General features: G+C 38.6%; 2 long non-coding RNA genes across 6 annotated transcripts; one reads left to right on the plus strand and one right to left on the minus strand.

The window, feature by feature from the left end:
• Window positions 1-4,738: 4,738 nt before the first annotated feature.
• Window positions 4,739-14,351, minus strand: LOC124390882. Of its 5 annotated transcripts, none has more exons than XR_006926871.1 (4): window positions 13,705-14,351; window positions 12,544-13,621; window positions 10,221-10,448; window positions 4,739-9,140 (listed from the first exon to the last, which is right to left on the minus strand). It is a non-coding gene; the product is annotated as an uncharacterized LOC124390882 (long non-coding RNA). The 5 variants fall into 5 exon arrangements; XR_006926870.1 differs by lacking the exons at window positions 4,739-9,140; window positions 10,221-10,448 and adding an exon at window positions 11,657-12,459 and having other exon boundaries at window positions 12,544-12,643; window positions 12,839-13,621; XR_006926872.1 differs by lacking the exons at window positions 4,739-9,140; window positions 10,221-10,448 and adding exons at window positions 11,657-12,060; window positions 12,339-12,459.
• Window positions 14,352-16,980: 2,629 nt separating this feature from the next.
• Window positions 16,981-18,763, plus strand: LOC124390883. The gene is made up of 3 exons (XR_006926874.1): window positions 16,981-17,797; window positions 17,871-18,017; window positions 18,627-18,763. It is a non-coding gene; the product is annotated as an uncharacterized LOC124390883 (long non-coding RNA).
• Window positions 18,764-18,799: the final 36 nt, after the last annotated feature.

Consider the following 18,799-nt stretch of genomic DNA (forward strand, 5'->3'; position numbering starts at 1 on the left):
TTTTCAATGAGGAAAATTGATTTGATGTGCAGAGCAAATTGAGATACGAGCTTGACCACGGAACGAATTAAACTGGTAGGTCAAGGTACCACTTTATATACATTTACATTTACGGCATTTAGCAGACGGCCTTATCCAGAGCGACGTAAAAAAGTGCTTTGAGTCTCTAGCAATGAATAAATCTATACTGGTACGCCTATATATATATATATATATATATATATATATATATATATATATATATATATATATATATAACAAATAAAAAATAGATATATACAAGGAAATGTTGGACAAAAGTAGATTTGCAAAGGCAGGAGGAAGTTAACAAGTATCTGTGTGCAGGGAAAGAGAAGGAAATAGAAGAATGTAATACAAAAATAGAAGAAGATTAGCAAAACAGGGAACAGCTTCATCATTAATGGTACATACGGAGCGGACGAATAAAATCTATCCCATGTTAGTTGACCCAGACAGTTCAACTGAAGACATTGTAAATCTAGAAAATTCTCCTAAGACGCTTTACAGGGGTATCAAGAAGACGCCACGTTGATGTCAGCAATCTTGAGGACAACAAGCCCCAGCAGAGAGAAAAGAAAAAAAAAGTTAATCACAAGAAAGAGAACGACAAAGCGACATAAATGTGACCTATCCCATCGAAGTTCGAAGCAGAGGCAGTACCTAGTGATGGAAGTGAGCAATGGGAGGAGCGAGAAAGAAAGAAAACAGAGAAATACATGAAGGACTTCAAAAAACAGCACATCCACAGCATTTCTCCCAAAAAAACTGAGAGGAAGTTAAAGTACAAGAAGGAAGGAAGAAGGCATAGGCCGAGCAAAGACACAGTGAGACATACAGTGGAGCTAAAAAGACCAAAGTGAACATGATGAAGAAAATTATGAAGATTATTAAAGATGGATGAAAATAAAGCAAGTGAGAATCACGTCCACTGAAAGCAAGAACAAAAAGAAAGAAATATGAGATAGAGATATGCTGGACAGAGGACATGAGTTCCTTTAAAAAGTGAACAAAAAAAGTGTACCAGTGGACAAGACAAACTACAATTAAAGGAAGAAAAGTAAAAGGATGCACTTTTCGGAAAAAAAGGGGGAAATTGGGAGAAGATCTCTTTCATTCATTACAAGAATATACATGAAGAATCAACGAAAGCAAAATCAAAGAATGATGACGAATATGAAAAAAAGGGTGGAAAGAAAGAGAGAAGTCTACCACAATAGGACATAAAGACCCAAACCCAATACAAAGATCCATACTTTCAGTCCCTACCCCAGTGACCTGATGTGTTCCCAGGAATGGTCGCTGGGGTGAAAATATGGATGAAACAGACGAATTAAGCCTCTTCTGAGACAATGTTCTGCGATCAACTATCAACAATCCCATTCATGGACATACCAGGCCTGTGAGGCCAACTCCTATGCACATGCGGAGGAACTCAGAAATGGATCACTATCTTGGAACTGGTTGACCCAGCACAAATCATTAGATTGGCTGTGCGGAATAAATATGACAACAGTCCCAGGCCATGGAAAAAGAGAATACCATGCCCAATCAAGGTGGATCCAGGAAGATGGTGAAGAAATACCCCAGTTCAGTGACCTGATGTGTTCCCAGGAATAGTAGGTGGGGTGAAAATATGGATGAAACAGACGAATTAAGCCTCTTCTGAGACAATGTTCTGCGATCAACTATCAACAATCCCATTCATGGACATAACAGGCCTGTGAGGCCAACTCCTATGCACATGCGGAGGAACTCAGAAATGGAGCACTATCTTGGAACTGGTTGACCCAGCACAAATCAGAAGATTGGCTGTGCGGACTACATACGACAACAGTCCCAGGTTATGGAAAAACAGAATACCATGCCCAATCAAAGTGGATCCAGACGCCACGTCGATGTCAGCAATCTTGAGGACAACAAGCCCCAGCAAATTGAAAAATGTTGAGAGAAAAGGAAAAAAAAGTTAATAGCAAGAAAGAGAACAACAAAGCGACATAAATGTGACCCATCCCATCGAAGTTCGAAGCAGAGGCAGTACCTAGTGATGGAAGTGAGCAATGGGAGGAGCGAGAAAGAAAGAAAACAGAGAAATACATGAAGGACTTCAAAAAACAGCACATCCACAGCATTTCTCCCAAAAAAACTGAGAGGAAGTTGAAGTACAAGAAGGAAGGAAGAAGGCATAGGCCGAGCAAAGACACAGAGAGACATACAGTGGAACTAAAAAGACCAAAGTGAACATGATGAAGAAAATTATAAAGATTATTGAAGATGGATGAAAAGAAATCAAGTGAGAATCATGTCCACTGAAAGTAAAAACAAAAAGAAAGAAATAAGAGATAGAGATATGCTGGACAGAGGACATGAGTTCCTTTAAAAGTGAACAAACAAAGTGTACCAGTGGACAAGACAAACTACAATTAAAGAAAGAAAAGTAAAAGGATGCACTTTTCGGGAAAAAAAAGGGGGAAATTGGGAGAAGATCTCTTTCATTCATTTATGAGAAGAATAAACATGAAGAATCAACGAAAGCAAAATCAAAGAATGATGACGAATATGAAAAAAAGGGTGGAAAGAAAGAGAAGTCTACCACAATAGGACATAAAGACCCAAACCCAATACAACGATCCATACTTTCAGTCCCTACCCCAGTGACCTGATGTGTTCCCAGGAATGGTCGCTGGGGTGAAAATATGGATGAAACAGACGAATTAAGCCTCTTCTGAGACAATGTTCTGCGATCAACTATCAACAACTCCATTCATGGACATACCAGGCCTGTGAGGCCAACTCCTATGCACATGCGGAGGAACTCAGAAATGGATCACTATCTTGGAACTGGTTGACCCAGCACAAATCATTAGATTGGCTGTGCGGAATAAATATGACAACAGTCCCAGGCCATGGAAAAAGAGAATACCATGCCCAATCAAGGTGGATCCAGGAAGATGGTGAAGAAATACCCCAGTTCAGTGACCTGATGTGTTCCCAGGAATAGTAGGTGGGGTGAAAATATGGATGAAACAGACGAATTAAGCCTCTTCTGAGACAATGTTCTGCGATCAACTATCAACAATCCCATTCATGGACATAACAGGCCTGTGAGGCCAACTCCTATGCACATGCGGAGGAACTCAGAAATGGAGCACTATCTTGGAACTGGTTGACCCAGCACAAATCAGAAGATTGGCTGTGCGGACTACATACGACAACAGTCCCAGGTTATGGAAAAACAGAATACCATGCCCAATCAAAGTGGATCCAGACACCACGTCGATGTCAGCAATCTTGAGGACAACAAGCCCCAGCAAATTGAAAAATGTTGAGAGAAAAGGAAAAAAAAGTTAATAGCAAGAAAGAGAACAACAAAGCGACATAAATGTGACCCATCCCATCAAGTTCAAGCAGAGGCAGTACCTAGTGATGGAAGTGAGCAATGTGAGGAGCGAGAAAGAAAGAAAACAGAGAAATACATGAAGGACTTCAAAAAACAGCACATCCACAGCATTTCTCCCAAAAAAACTGAGAGGAAGTTGAAGTACAAGAAGGAAGGAAGAAGGCATAGGCCGAGCAAAGACACAGAGAGACATACAGTGGAACTAAAAAGACCAAAGTGAACATGATGAAGAAAATTATAAAGATTATTGAAGATGGATGAAAAGAAATCAAGTGAGAATCACGTCCACTGAAAGTAAAAACAAAAAGAAAGAAATATGAGATAGAGATATGCTGGACAGAGGACATGAGTTCCTTTAAAAGTGAACAAAAAAAGTGTACCAGTGGACAAGACAAACTACAATTAAAGAAAGAAAAGTAAAAGGATGCACTTTTCGGGAAAAAAAAGGGGGAAATTGGGAGAAGATCTCTTTCATTCATTTATGAGAAGAATAAACATGAAGAATCAACGAAAGCAAAATCAAAGAATGATGACGAATATGAAAAAAAAAGGGTGGAAAGAAAGAGAGAAGTCTACCACAATAGGACATAAAGACCCAAACCCAATACAACGATCCATACTTTCAGTCCCTACCCCAGTGACCTGATGTGTTCCCAGGAATGGTCGCTGGGGTGAAAATATGGATGAAACAGACGAATTAAGCCTCTTCTGAGACAATGTTCTGCGATCAACTATCAACAACTCCATTCATGGACATACCAGGCCTGTGAGGCCAACTCCTATGCACATGCGGAGGAACTCAGAAATGGATCACTATCTTGGAACTGGTTGACCCAGCACAAATCATTAGATTGGCTGTGCGGAATAAATATGACAACAGTCCCAGGCCATGGAAAAAGAGAATACCATGCCCAATCAAGGTGGATCCAGGAAGATGGTGAAGAAATACCCCAGTTCAGTGACCTGATGTGTTCCCAGGAATAGTAGGTGGGGTGAAAATATGGATGAAACAGACGAATTAAGCCTCTTCTGAGACAATGTTCTGCGATCAACTATCAACAATCCCATTCATGGACATAACAGGCCTGTGAGGCCAACTCCTATGCACATGCGGAGGAACTCAGAAATGGAGCACTATCTTGGAACTGGTTGACCCAGCACAAATCAGAAGATTGGCTGTGCGGACTACATACGACAACAGTCCCAGGTTATGGAAAAACAGAATACCATGCCCAATCAAAGTGGATCCAGACACCACGTCGATGTCAGCAATCTTGAGGACAACAAGCCCCAGCAAATTGAAAATGTTGAGAGAAAAGGAAAAAAAAGTTAATAGCAAGAAAGAGAACAACAAAGCGACATAAATGTGACCCATCCCATCGAAGTTCGAAGCAGAGGCAGTACCTAGTGATGGAAGTGAGCAATGTGAGGAGCGAGAAAGAAAGAAAACAGAGAAATACATGAAGGACTTCAAAAAACAGCACATCCACAGCATTTCTCCCAAAAAAACTGAGAGGAAGTTGAAGTACAAGAAGGAAGGAAGAAGGCATAGGCCGAGCAAAGACACAGAGAGACATACAGTGGAACTAAAAAGACCAAAGTGAACATGATGAAGAAAATTATAAAGATTATTGAAGATGGATGAAAAGAAATCAAGTGAGAATCACGTCCACTGAAAGTAAAAACAAAAAGAAAGAAATATGAGATAGAGATATGCTGGACAGAGGACATGAGTTCCTTTAAAAGTGAACAAAAAAAGTGTACCAGTGGACAAGACAAACTACAATTAAAGAAAGAAAAGTAAAAGGATGCACTTTTCGGGAAAAAAAAGGGGGAAATTGGGAGAAGATCTCTTTCATTCATTTATGAGAAGAATAAACATGAAGAATCAACGAAAGCAAAATCAAAGAATGATGACGAATATGAAAAAAAAAGGGTGGAAAGAAAGAGAGAAGTCTACCACAATAGGACATAAAGACCCAAACCCAATACAACGATCCATACTTTCAGTCCCTACCCCAGTGACCTGATGTGTTCCCAGGAATGGTCGCTGGGGTGAAAATATGGATGAAACAGACGAATTAAGCCTCTTCTGAGACAATGTTCTGCGATCAACTATCAACAACTCCATTCATGGACATACCAGGCCTGTGAGGCCAACTCCTATGCACATGTGGAGGAACTCAGAAATGGATCACTATCTTGGAACTGGTTGACCCAGCACAAATCATTAGATTGGCTGTGCAGAATAAATATGACAACAGTCCCAGGCCATGGAAAAAGAGAATACCATGCCCAATCAAGGTGGATCCAGGAATATAATGAAGGAATACCCCAGTTCAGTGACCTGATGTGTTCCCAGGAATAGTAGGTGGGGTGAAAATATGGATGAAACAGATGAAATGAGCCTCTTCCGAGACAATGTTTTGCGATCGACTATCAACAATCCCATTCATGGACATAACAGGCCTGTGAGGCCAACTCCCATGCACATGTGGAGGAACTCAGAAATGGATCACTATCTTGGAACTGGTTGACCCAGCACAAATCAGAAGATTGGCTGTGCGGACTAAATATGACAACAGTCCCAGGTCATGGAAAAACAGAATACCATGCCGAATCAAGGTGGATCCAGGAAGATGGTGAAGGAATACCCCAGTTCATTCTAAATCTGCAAGATGCCTGGAGAAGAGGAGATGGAAGCTCCAGGGGATGAAAACAGCTGATAGCTGCATCTTTTTCTGATGGACCCAAAAGTCACAATCTCCAGCATTCTTCTGTAAAGCAATGAAAACAGTAAGCTTCTCTCAGCAAGAAAAACACAATCTTGGCTCAAAGGTTCACAGTGGGCCTACAAGATCATGAGTCACACTTCCAGAACTGTTAGAACATCATTGTGTAATGCTTGAATAAGAAGATGGACAGAACATATTAGACTGGCTGGATGGATACTGGCTGGAAATTAAGGAGAAAAGTGCGTCAGGATTGTGGGAAAACTCTTAATAGGAAACTCTGGTTAGAGCACATGTGCCCAGACTGTCGAGAAACAAGTGATCCCTGGCATTTTGCTATAAAATATGATGAAGGCGGAAGAAATGAAGAGTATGAAACGCTCTTGGAAGAACATCTAAATGGACATTGAAAAGATAGCAAAACATTGGACATAATATTGCAACAACAAGAAAATACTGTAGAGCTGCCTGACAAATACAAGAACTGTATCAACGGGAAAAAGGCTGTTCCATATGTTACCCTAATGATTGAGCGTAATTTTAAATCATAAGGTTTAGGGCTAATGGTCAGTAAAGTAGATCAGGGAAGTAAATGAAGGCCTACAAATAAGCCGTACACTCACTTGTCACTCGAATAGGAAGCTTTTAGGAAAGCAATTGAATATAATGATTAGTAAGCACACATACAGGTTATAGTATAGTTAGATTGAAGGATCAGTTGATCAAGAACCAGAGAGACTTTTAAAAGTAGTAACAGAACAATTAAAGATAAATCACCCAACATCTAGTAGACTAGTGAAAGCAGCAGGATTAGTAAAAGTTCTATATAAATATAAATTCTCCCTATAAATAGTGATGGAAGGAAAATCCCGTATCTACGCTTCTTTTCTAATATGAAAATACCAAGTTTTCTAAAAACCTAAAAAAAAAATAATATGAAAAGGTATAGAATAATAAGAATATCAGCAATAACAGCCGGAAACAATCAGTAATGATTTCTGTTTGCATTTACATTTTCATTTACATATCATGGACAATACACCTACTCTAGATTCTAGATTATTACAAAGATATTTTAAAAGCCTATCATTATTCAAGCAAGTACTGGAGCGGGACTTTTTACAAATTTTAATAATTGCTAATGTATATTGACATTCAACTAATTTATTTTGTGTTAGAAACAATAAAACAGAATGAGCATAATGTGGGTAAAAAGAAGCTACAATGCTGTAAACTAAAAGTAGAATACCTAGGAAGAGGCACAAAGCCATAAAATATTGTTAGCCCTTGTGGATACTATTCAGAAAGCATCAAAACCATAAGCTTTAAAACAAATGCTGTCATTCCTTGGCATAGCAGGTCAGTAGACCATGGATATGTGACTTTGCATAAAAAGCACATGATAAAACCACAATTCAAGTGTTACACTGACTAATTTTATATAGTAATTACAGATAGTATAGAGAAATAAGATTATCCACTGAACACCAAACGCTGAACGCAATTTCCAAGCTGGATGCACTGCTTCGCCAAAACCCACCATTAGTGGTGGCACTGAACTTTTCGTACACTTTCTTACCTTTTATTACCTATGTTAGAACTTTTCTTTGTAAACTATATGTTTTTGGTTTGTTTTATGTTTTTTGATACTGTTAACTCTCCATTGTTTTAATATCTATGGAAAATCTTAAGGTGACCTGGTGTTCACGATCACTGTCGCGCACAAAGCGGGCAGAGTGGAAATTTTCCTCACAATTGGTCAAAGAGGTTTTCCGCCCACTCCTGGTACACCTATTTTTTGAGAACGAGACATGCTTTGCAGTCAAAGTTAGATCAAACGAAATATGATGGGAGGGGGAGTATGTTGAGATTCTAGAAAGCAGTTTGATTTGATAAAAGTAATTGGGGGAAAAAGAAAAAGGCAGGTTATATTTTAAGGGGGGAGTATGTTGAGAAATGTAGCTAGTTCAGTTTATAATATAAAATAATAATAACAGCAATAATAGTAGAACAAAGTCAGGTTCAATAGGGTTGTTAAATGCAGGTGCACCATGCAATGTGCAAAATTCTCTCAGAAGTCATGTATGGAGCTGCCTATGTGGATAAACACCTCGGCTATGTGGGGAAAACAAAGAGACCGCATAACATCTTGACTCATCTTGCTTGCATAATAGGGTGGATAAAGTTCACCCATGTAATTTAGCTTAGGTCAGCTTCAGCTATCAGTAGTAAAATCTAGAATATATAATATTCTGAAGCAATATGCTTCAGATAACATAGAACATCGCTTATATTAGTTTAATTTTGTGGAGTTAAAATATTAATAATAAAATAAACACAGTACTTTGAGGTGGGGTTTCATGGGGTAAAAGTGTATATCTGGTCTAGAGGGTTTCTGGTGGGTTAATAATTACAATAGTCTGCTATAACTATAAAATGTTAGCATCTTCAATAGTGGGTGATGTTTGTCGACATATTCCTAAATGTAAACAAAAACAATTTTATGCAACACCTTAATATTATGTAGGTAATATTGTGGCCTTATAACCCCATAAACTGCACTGATTGGCATAATACTGTACTAATGGAGCTAGAGACATTACATTTATTTGGTGGTAAATATATATTTTGTAATTTTACAGTTCACTTGTTGGCTTTCATTAAACAGTGAAATAAATGGTCTCATAATTTCATACACATTTATTTATTTTTAAAAAATCAGATTATAAAGAAATTTAAAATAGCACATTTTTAAAGAGTAAATTAAACTAAGAAAAAATAAATATATACACTATGAACAGATTAACAACAATAAAAATATCAGGCTGCGTTTTGTAAAGATGAGCCCGGTTCCTCGCGTGTATTTATATGTTGCTCTGACTCCTGTATTGAGGAGCAGAAGGTTGCTGTACAATGTTGGGTGGACGTCTTCTGAGAGGTCCAAGAACAGCATGGTGTACAGCTGCTTGGCCAGCGCTTTATATAAAGACCTGGGCAAAGGATAAAAAAGATTTTTGGACCGTTAGAAATGATACGAGACACGATCATCGAGAGTTGGCAATGGGGGTGTACGATGTATATTGTCTACGAAAATATCGTAATTGTTTAGGTGCATTTAGAATGATCACAAAATTCAAGATATGGGGGTGGAAAATGTGTACATGTCACACGAAATGTGCTCCAAAGATCAGCATGATTACAAAGATGACGTTGATTTTATTTAACAATTTAAAAAACAGGAAGTCAATATTAAAAGCCTTATGTTTTAGACACCGCATTGCCCGTTTTTTGCTTGATTTCGCCTCCTCAAACAAATCCAGACCTGGAATTCACAAATCAAATTCCATACTTTTCCAAAATGCGTAGGAACCCTTTTTATCATTATCGATAAAATCCCCCCAAAAATATTGAGATGTCATTTGCGTATTTGCCAATAACCGATCAACCAATTTTATCCAGTATCTTTTTTTTTTTTTTTTTATGGATACTGGATAAAAAACAATACGAAAAAAAAAAACCTCTATTTAAAAATGTTCTGAACTTAAAAAAAAAAAAAACAGTACTCAATCATGAAAGTGTTAAATGAAATAAATATGAACATATTAACTATATTAATAAATATTAAAGAAAATCAAAGGCATGCATTCAAACTGAAACAAAAATTAACACTCCAAATAAATTAAAAACAGGAAAAAAACAAACAAAAAAAATATTCAACTAACAGCATGTGTCATCAGTGATTCGCCTCTAAAGGTCGCTCTTGTAAATGTATAATGACACCTTCTTCAGCCACCAGGAAAAACTATCGGTATGGAGTTTTGCTGATAGCACAAAGTGCGTAGTACATTTTTCTTACACTTCAAATAGGAAACACAAACTTGTACCAACAAGACGATGCCCATGGGTACAAAGTCAGTACTAACACTCTTGTCTAGTAAATCTAGTAAAACATACAAATTTGTCCTAGAATTGTTTGTGTTTGGTAATTAATTAAAATGAGTCATTAGATACAGATATTTTCAATATTATGCACCCCTTAATAAAAAATAAAAAAAACGTTACATTTTTACCTTGATAACCATGTCGAGTTTGACCACAAACGTGTCTTCGAAGCGCCACTTCCTGGAAGCTACGTAGTCGTGGTGTTTAAAGTTGATAAGAACTTTACTCAGCGCATCATCTAGAGAGGCGGTTCTATAGCTGTTATCTTCATTTACAAACGTCTGGATTTCCGCCAGCTTTTGCTTCGAAAGTTTCACCTCGGCATCGTAGTGTATTTCGGCAGTCACGGCGTTGGGCTGGAAGGTCACACAAATAGAAAATGAGCAGCACGGAAATGTAAGCAGGAAGGCACACGTGGCTCATGATCACGTACCAAGGAAAGTTTCAAAATTTCCTTTAAAATATTAAAAGACTTATGTTTTAGACACCGCATTGCCTGTTTTTGCTTGATTTCGCCTCCTCAAAAAAATCCAGACATGGAATTCACAAATCAAATTCCATACGTTTTATCATTATCGATAAAATCCCCCAAAAATATCAAGATATCATTTTTGGTCAATATCGCACACCCCTAGTTGGGATTTGCTCAGTCCTGATCTCAGTACAACTGAAAATAAAAGGTTTTACAGCCATTTTCCACTGAAAACCCGAAACCATTCAAAATGACATGCCACGATGGCGAGCGCGAATACAAGAAGCACAGGAAAATGAAGTGTAACAGGCAGGGGTTTCAGTGAGGCTTTTAGAAACTTGCTAATGCCTTCTCCCAAGTGCTTCAGAGGGTCCGTAATTAAGATGGACATGGTCATATTGACAACCTGTAAAGACACGAAACAAGTCAGGCAGGCTGAGGTACAATTTTTTCATTAGATGAAAAGCATAGCAGTGAACAAGTAGGAACCTTGGTTGGAGGCACGAGTAGGATCGGATTTACATACATGGTCTCATAGTATTGTTTACAGGGGTCGACCTGAACAGTCCAAGTTGTCCAAATCCACTCTGAAACCATAGAAATTAAATGTTTAGACACGGTTGCAAAAATCTTTATTTGTCCATAATCCCTGGTAAAGATCACTGTGGCAACAGGCTAAGAAGGTCTCCTACTCCAGCCACTAGGTGGTGTAATGGTAAACAAAATTCTCGCTCTGTATTTACCTCGGTGAAAGTCACGGTTCATTTCGGTCCAATGGTACAGTTAGAGGGAATAAATGCAAACCATAAAATTGTTTGTAAGTTTTTGTTAAAGTGTTTTTTTTTATTATTAACCTTAATAAATCATTTAATTATTAACATTTGTGAAAAAAATTAAAAATTTTTTTATAAAATGCCTGCTTAGTTAAAAATGTTTTTGTATAATATAGAATGAATCGTTACACTTTTTTTATTATATTGATTACATTTATTAAATAAATAAAAAAAAAATTTAATAGTTTACATTTGTTAGCCCCTATTTGGGTAATACAGAAACGTGTACAAGTGTGTGTTTTATACATTTAATATTTAATTTTCCTTAGCCTTCTAAGAAAATAGAGACGCTGCTGGGCTTTCTTGGTGATCGAGCTGGTGTTGAGTGACCAGGTGAAGTTCTCCACCAGATGTACACCAAGAAATTTGGTGCTCTTGACGATCTCCACAGAGGATCTATCGATGATCAGTGGGGAATGGCCGCTTTGTGTTCTCCTGAAGTCAACAACGATCTCTTTGGTTTTGTCAACATTCAGAGATGGGTTGTTGGCTCCATGCTGTTCCTGATCAGGAATGAATGAGGCCTCCCAGTCAGGAAGTCCAGGTGCTGAGGGATGATTGTGTGGAATGCTGAACTGAAGTCTATTACCAGCATTCATCTGTAAGTGTCCTTATTGTCGAGGTGGATGAGAGCCTGATGGAGTGTCGTGAAGATGGCATCGTCTATGGAATGGTTAACGTCCGTGGAACATCATTTAAGAAATACACAAGATATTTATTTATTAATTCAGGAATTTATTCCTTCTCTCCATCCTTCATTTATTTATTCTTTTCACGGAATTGTCAGGATTTTTTCCTTTTAAAAAAAATTCTTGAAGCTGTACATAAAAGAATCCATATCGCTAGACTGTCGTTAAAAAACAGGTGTTTGCAGTGTAGACACTGTGATTTTAAATGTTAAAGAGCGAACTCCGTACGTAAAACAAGGGTTGCACTCCTACCAGGCACTGACAGCTCTTCTTCTACAGGATCCTTTCATGTTTTAAAGCCAAACATGAGATAATAATCTCTCCCACAGGTCCTGGGTTTGCCCCGTGGTGTCTCAATCCAATGCCTGTGCAGCTAAATACAGAGTCTATCAAAAAGCCAGTGTCTCCACTCAAATCCGACATACATGTATATGAATGGAAATTTCCAGGACCTCACCTTTGATATTGTCCATCCAGTCAAGTTTCTTCACTCCGGTGCATTTATTATTGAGGTTCTCCATCTTTGCAAGGTTGGCCTGCTGTTCAGCATAGGCAATCTAGAGAAGGTTGAATGTTTCAATCACACTTTGGATTCAATATTCAACTATTACACCATAATTATGCTATTTAGCCACTATGGAAATATTCAGGATATGGTTTTATAAGAGCAATACCATACCAAACAATTACAATGCATGTTATTTTGTGTAGTTTGCAATAAACTGTATTTCCTATCGACCTTTCAACCTTACCATGTAGAGATAATACCAGTTCCACAACAGACTGATGGAGAAGCATCTGACAAACAGTCGCTTAAACCGGAGAAACCAGGACACCACCGACCACATCTCAGTGCAAATTATTGCCACGATGATCAAGAAAACGCCCAAGACCTGTAATAAAAATCTAAATTGTGAGAATTATTATATATATTATTAAATATATATTATATTTCAAAGGTAAAAACAGACATTAAAATCCCATACATGCAGCAAATTTGAGGTCCAATCACGAGCCAAGATGTACGTGACCGTGATCTCCATTTAGAAAGACATTTTACTAAACAAGAGTGGCCTTTTGGGTGATACTCAAACGTTCTACTCTTATTATTTATATATAATATACTCGGGGTTAGCTTAGTGGTTATGGTTCAATGTTACTGGTCGGGGGTTTAAGCCCCGGCATCGCCACGCTGCTACGCAAAATGCGTAGAAACCCTTTTTATCATTATCGATAAAATCCACCAAAAAAATATCAAGATATCATTTTTGGTCAAAATCGCACACCCCTAGTTGGGATTTGCTCAGTCTTGATCTCAGTACAACTGAAAATAAAAGGTTTTACAGCCATTTTCCACTGAAAACCCGAAACCATTCAAAATGACATGCCACGATGGCGAGCGCGAATACAGGAAGCATAGGAAAATGAAGTGTAACAGGCAGGGGTTTCAGTGAGGCCTTTAGAAACTTGCTAATGCCTTCTCCCAAGTGCTTCAGAGGGTCCGTAATTAAGATGGACATGGTCATATTGACAACCTGTAAAGACACGAAACAAGTCAGGCAGGCTGAGGTACAATTTTTTCATTAGATGAAAAGCATAGCAGTAAACAAGTAGGAACCTTGGTTGGAGGCACGAGTAGGATCGGATTCACATACATGGTCTCATAGTATTGTTTACAGGGGTCGTCCTGAACAGTCCAAGTTGTCCAAATCCACTCTGAAACCATAGACGGTAAATGTTTAGACACGGTTGCAAAAATCTTTATTTGTCCATAATCCCTGGTAAAGATCACTATGGCAACAGGCTAAGAAGGTCTCTTGCTCCAGCCACTAGGGGGTGTAAAGGTAAACAAAAGTCACGGTTCATTTCAGTCCAATGGTACAGTTAGTGGGAATAAATGCAAACCATAAAATTGCTTGTAAGTTTTTGTTAAAGTCGTTTTTTTTATTATTAACCTCAATAAATCATTTAATTATTAACATTTGTGAACATTTTTTAAAACAACTCACATCTCAGTGCAAATAATTGCCACAATGATCAAGAAAACACCCAAGACCTGTAATAAAAATCAAAATTGTACTTTTACCAGGACCACATGCAGCTAGAAGCAAACTTTCCGGTTAAGTAGCATCTCTGGATGGTGTTTTTGTTTCAACGTGTACAGCTGTCATAGACCTTGGTGTTATTATTCACCCTAGTCTTTCCTTTGAGGCTCACATGAATAATATCACCAGGATCGCCTTCTTTCACCTTAGAAATATTGCTAAAATTAGAAATATGATGTCGTTACAGGATGCAGAAAAACTAGTTCATGCTTTTTTTACTTCTAGATTAAACTACTGTAACGCTTTACAGTCTGGGTGTGCGAGTAAGTGCATAAATAAGCTTCAGTTAGTTCAGAATGCAGCAGCAAGAGTCCGTACTAGATCTAGGAAATTTGAGCACATCACTCCTGTTTTAATCAGTCTACACTGGCTCCCAATTAAATCTCGCATTGATTATAAAATACTACTACTGACGTATAAAGCACTTAACGGTCTCGCACCGCAGTATCTGAGTGAACTTCTGTACCAGTATGATCCTCCACGCCTACTTAGATCAAAAGGTGCAGGCTATCTGTTGGTTCCTTAAATAATGAAGACTACAGCAGGGGGCAGATCTTTCTCTTATAAAGCCCCACAGTTATGGAACAGCCTTTCAATCAGTGTTCGGAACTCAGACACAGTCTCAGTGTTCAAGTCAAGGTTGAAAACATATTTATTTAGTCAAGCCTTTGATCAGTAGATTTTTTCTTCGGTAAAGGCACAGATATGTAGGGAACATGGATATAGAGTGTTTGGTGAACTGGGATATTTGTATGCTGTCGTCCCCTCACATTCACACGTTCACTCAGGTTTGTTGACGGTGGTGTGGTGGTTCGTCTCTTATCCCAGAGATCCCTCAAGTCTGTGTTACCTTCTGGTTCTCCTTTTTAGTTATGCTGCAATAGCGAGTCTTGCCGGAGTCCCAACTGCACAGTGATATTAACTTTCATACAACAATAAGGACACTTAATAATCCATATCCTTCTCTTCCTGTCACCCTCCTCTTTCTCTCTCTCTCTCTCTCTCTCTCGGTCGAGTTAAACATGCTCCTGAGGCTCCAGTGACCACTGTTCCAGCCCTTCTCCCCTGGATCTTCCCACTTCGTCCTGGTCTGCCTCTGGATGGTGTTCTCTTCGACTGGAGGCCACTCTGTGCAGCTTGGGGCGGTTTCTCATCAACGCCTTGGGTGGTTCCATGAAATTCCGGAGTAAGAACGGGAGCTTTGAGGATGAATTGGACTGTAGTTAATGTCAACAGTCTGCTACACTGACTCAGGACTACTTTTCGCTTCTGATCATCATCACTGTACCCTGCAACATCGTATATCTGCTATAAATGGACATTCGGTGCAACCCAGATGAGGATGGGTTCCCTCTTGAGTCTGGTTCCTTTCAAGGTTTCTTCCTTATCCATCTCGGGGAGTTTTTCCTTGCCACAGTCACCACCGGCTCGCTCATCAGGGACAAACTTACTTATAAAGAACATATTCACTTTTAATCACCACATTATCTGTGTAAAGCTGCTTTGAGACAATATTCATTGTTGAAAGCGCTATACAAATAAAAATGAATTGAATTTAATTGAATTAATGGTTTGCTGAAGACAACCTGCTCAAGAGCATTAATTACTGGAACCATGTCCTGTGGTCTGATGAGACAAATAAACTTGTTTGGCTCAGATGGTGTCCAGCATGTGTGGTCATGCCCTGGTGGGGAGAAACAAGAACATTATTTCTTGCCTACAGTCAAGCATGGTGGTGGTAGCATCATGGTCTGGGGCTGCATGAGGGCTGTTTGTACTGGGGAGATGCGGTTCATTGAGGGAAACATAAAGCAAATTTCTCAATGTAAATCTGATTAATTATAAGTCGAATGGGGAAAATTAATTTGCGATTCTTCCTTTCAAAAGCATTTTCTCAACCTAATTGGCTGGGTACAGTAATCTTCAACCCAGTCACCCATGGTATTTTAATTTGACTAAGATCTGGACTTTCAATTATCAACAACCAGCTTTTCTGCCAACTTACTGTTATCATGTTTGAATGTTCCATTCAAAATGGAAATGTATTTTTATATTTAAATTTAAATATTTTATCAACATACAGTATATGTGCAGTTTGGTGTAAAATAAAAATCTAAATTTAAATACATACACTATATTGACAAAAGTATTGGGTCACCTGATCTTTCCTGCTGTATGTGGTTCATTTCCAAACTGTTACCACAAAGCTGGAGGCACTCAAGTGTACAGAACATCTTGAGACTATAATAACATTTTGCATTCACTTGAACTTGAAAATCCAAACTTGTTCCAGCACGGCAATGCCCCTGTGCACAAAGTGAGCTCCTTGAAGGTCTGGTTTACATGCTTTGGAGAGAAAGATCTTGAGTGGACTGCTATAGAGCTCTGATCTAGTGGAACAGCTTTCCTAAAAAGTGGAGGAAATTATAAGAGAAAACTGGGACTAAATGTGGAATGCAGTATTCAAAAATCACATACCATACTTATGACCAGGTGACCCACTACTTTTGGTAATATAGTGTTTATTTGCCATTTTTAATAGTAGTTTAAATATGCAAATTACATTTCCGTGCAGAAACGGTTGCAAAATGATCATTTCAATGTTATTTGTCCACATCGACTTAACGTGACGTGGTATTAAAAGAAAATGCATTTTCCAAACGACTTAAATGTGTCAATGCTTTTGAAAGGACATAGAAATCACCATTTTGCCACAATTCCACGATTCCTTCGGCTCAGAATGCCATCCATGATGCTGCCTATATGGGTATTTTATGCGAAACATTCGGTGCAGGTGTAAAGCCTGACTACTTAGATTGCGTACTATATACAGGGACAATGAACAGATAAAGGACTGCTTAGTAAAATAGTCGTGAATGAACTCTATGTAGAAAGTGTAAGAGTGACTGTACTCAGGTGCACGTGTTCATGTGAAGGACAAAGATGACGGTTCTTTTAGTCCCAGTGAGCTTTATGTGAGTTGCACAATTTGCAAAGTCGCAGAAAATAAACTATCATAAAGTTCGACTGTACAAACGTTGTGGAACGATTTGCAACGCGAATGGTCATCTGCAGTGAGTGAACAATGGAGACAGTGAAGGCCGTGCGATTCTTCCGGAGAGGCCGAGGCTTTGTTCACATTGTCGGATGGATGATTCGCACAGTGCGTGTTCGTAGATGAACACCAGGGAAAAATCGAATCGATTGAACGGATAACCAAGTTTTTCCAAGTGTGTGCTTCGTTCACAATTTTCACTGTTCCATTGGATTTCGTGAGTACTAGCAACTGCACACACATTCACATGAGCTCCAACGTAGTGCGCCAACCAGAGACTTAAACCTCGACCTTCCAATCAGTAACACAAAGCCTTAACCACTAAGCTAACCCCGAGTATATTATATATAAATAAGAAGAGTACATTTTCAAGAGAACATTTAAGTATCACCCAAAAGGCGCTTGTAAAGATTTTTATAACCGAGTTTAAACATTTAACTTCTATGGTTTCAGAGTAGATTCGGACAACGTGGACTCTTTAGGAGGACCCTTGTAAGCAATACTATGAGACCCTGATTGTGAATCCGATCCTACGCGTGTCTCCAAAAAAGGTTCCTACTTCTTCAATGCTATGCTCTAATTTTTTTTTATTACCTTAGCCTGACTTGTTTCGTGTCTTTACAGGTTCTCGAAATGACCATGACCGCCTTAATTACAGACCCTCTGGAGCACTTAGCACAAGGCATTGACGCATTTCTCAGGGTTTTACTGGATCCCCTGCCTATTAGGCTTCATATTTCTGTGCTTCTTGTATTCGTGCTCTCCATCATGGTATGTCATTTTGAATGGTTTCGTTTTTTTGGTGGAAAATGGCTGTAAAACCTTTTATTTTCAGCTGTACTGAGATCAGGACTGATATCTCGATATTTTATCGATAATGATAAAAAGGGTTCCTACGCATTTTGGAAAAGTATGGAATTTGATTTGTGAATTCCAGGTCTGTATTTGTTTGAGGAGGCGAAATCAAGCAAAAACCAGGCAATGTCTAAAACATAAGTCTTTTAATATTAACTTCTTGTTTTTTAAATTGTTAAATAAAATCAACATCACCTTTGTAATCTTGCTGATCTTTGGAGCACTTTTTGTGTGACATGAATTAACTATATGAAATGTTAATGAACACATTTTCCACCCCCATATCTTGAATTTTGTGATCATTCTAAATACACTCTACTAGACTTAATCACGTAGCATACACATGCACTCTGTAGGTGTGTTTTGTTTGGGTTTTGCGCTATACTCTGTGATGTCAAATCTTTAAAACAACAATTACGATATTTTCGTAGACAATACACATCGTACACCCCCAGTGCCAACTCTCGATGATTGTGTCTCGTATAATTTCTAACGGTCCAAAAATCTTTTTGATCCTTTGCCCAGGTCTTTATGTACTGCGCTGGCCAAGCAGCTGTACACCATGCCTTTCTTGGACCTCTCCGAGGAGGTCGTTGAGATCCTCCACCTGGCATTGCACAGCAGCCTGCTGCTCCTTCAATACAGGGTTTAGAGGAACACAGAGAAGAATAACTGTGAGCAGGAGGCAACCAACAATG

Source organism: Silurus meridionalis, chromosome 9 (genome assembly GCF_014805685.1).
Source record: "Silurus meridionalis isolate SWU-2019-XX chromosome 9, ASM1480568v1, whole genome shotgun sequence".
NCBI classification, from domain to species: domain Eukaryota; kingdom Metazoa; phylum Chordata; class Actinopteri; order Siluriformes; family Siluridae; genus Silurus; species Silurus meridionalis.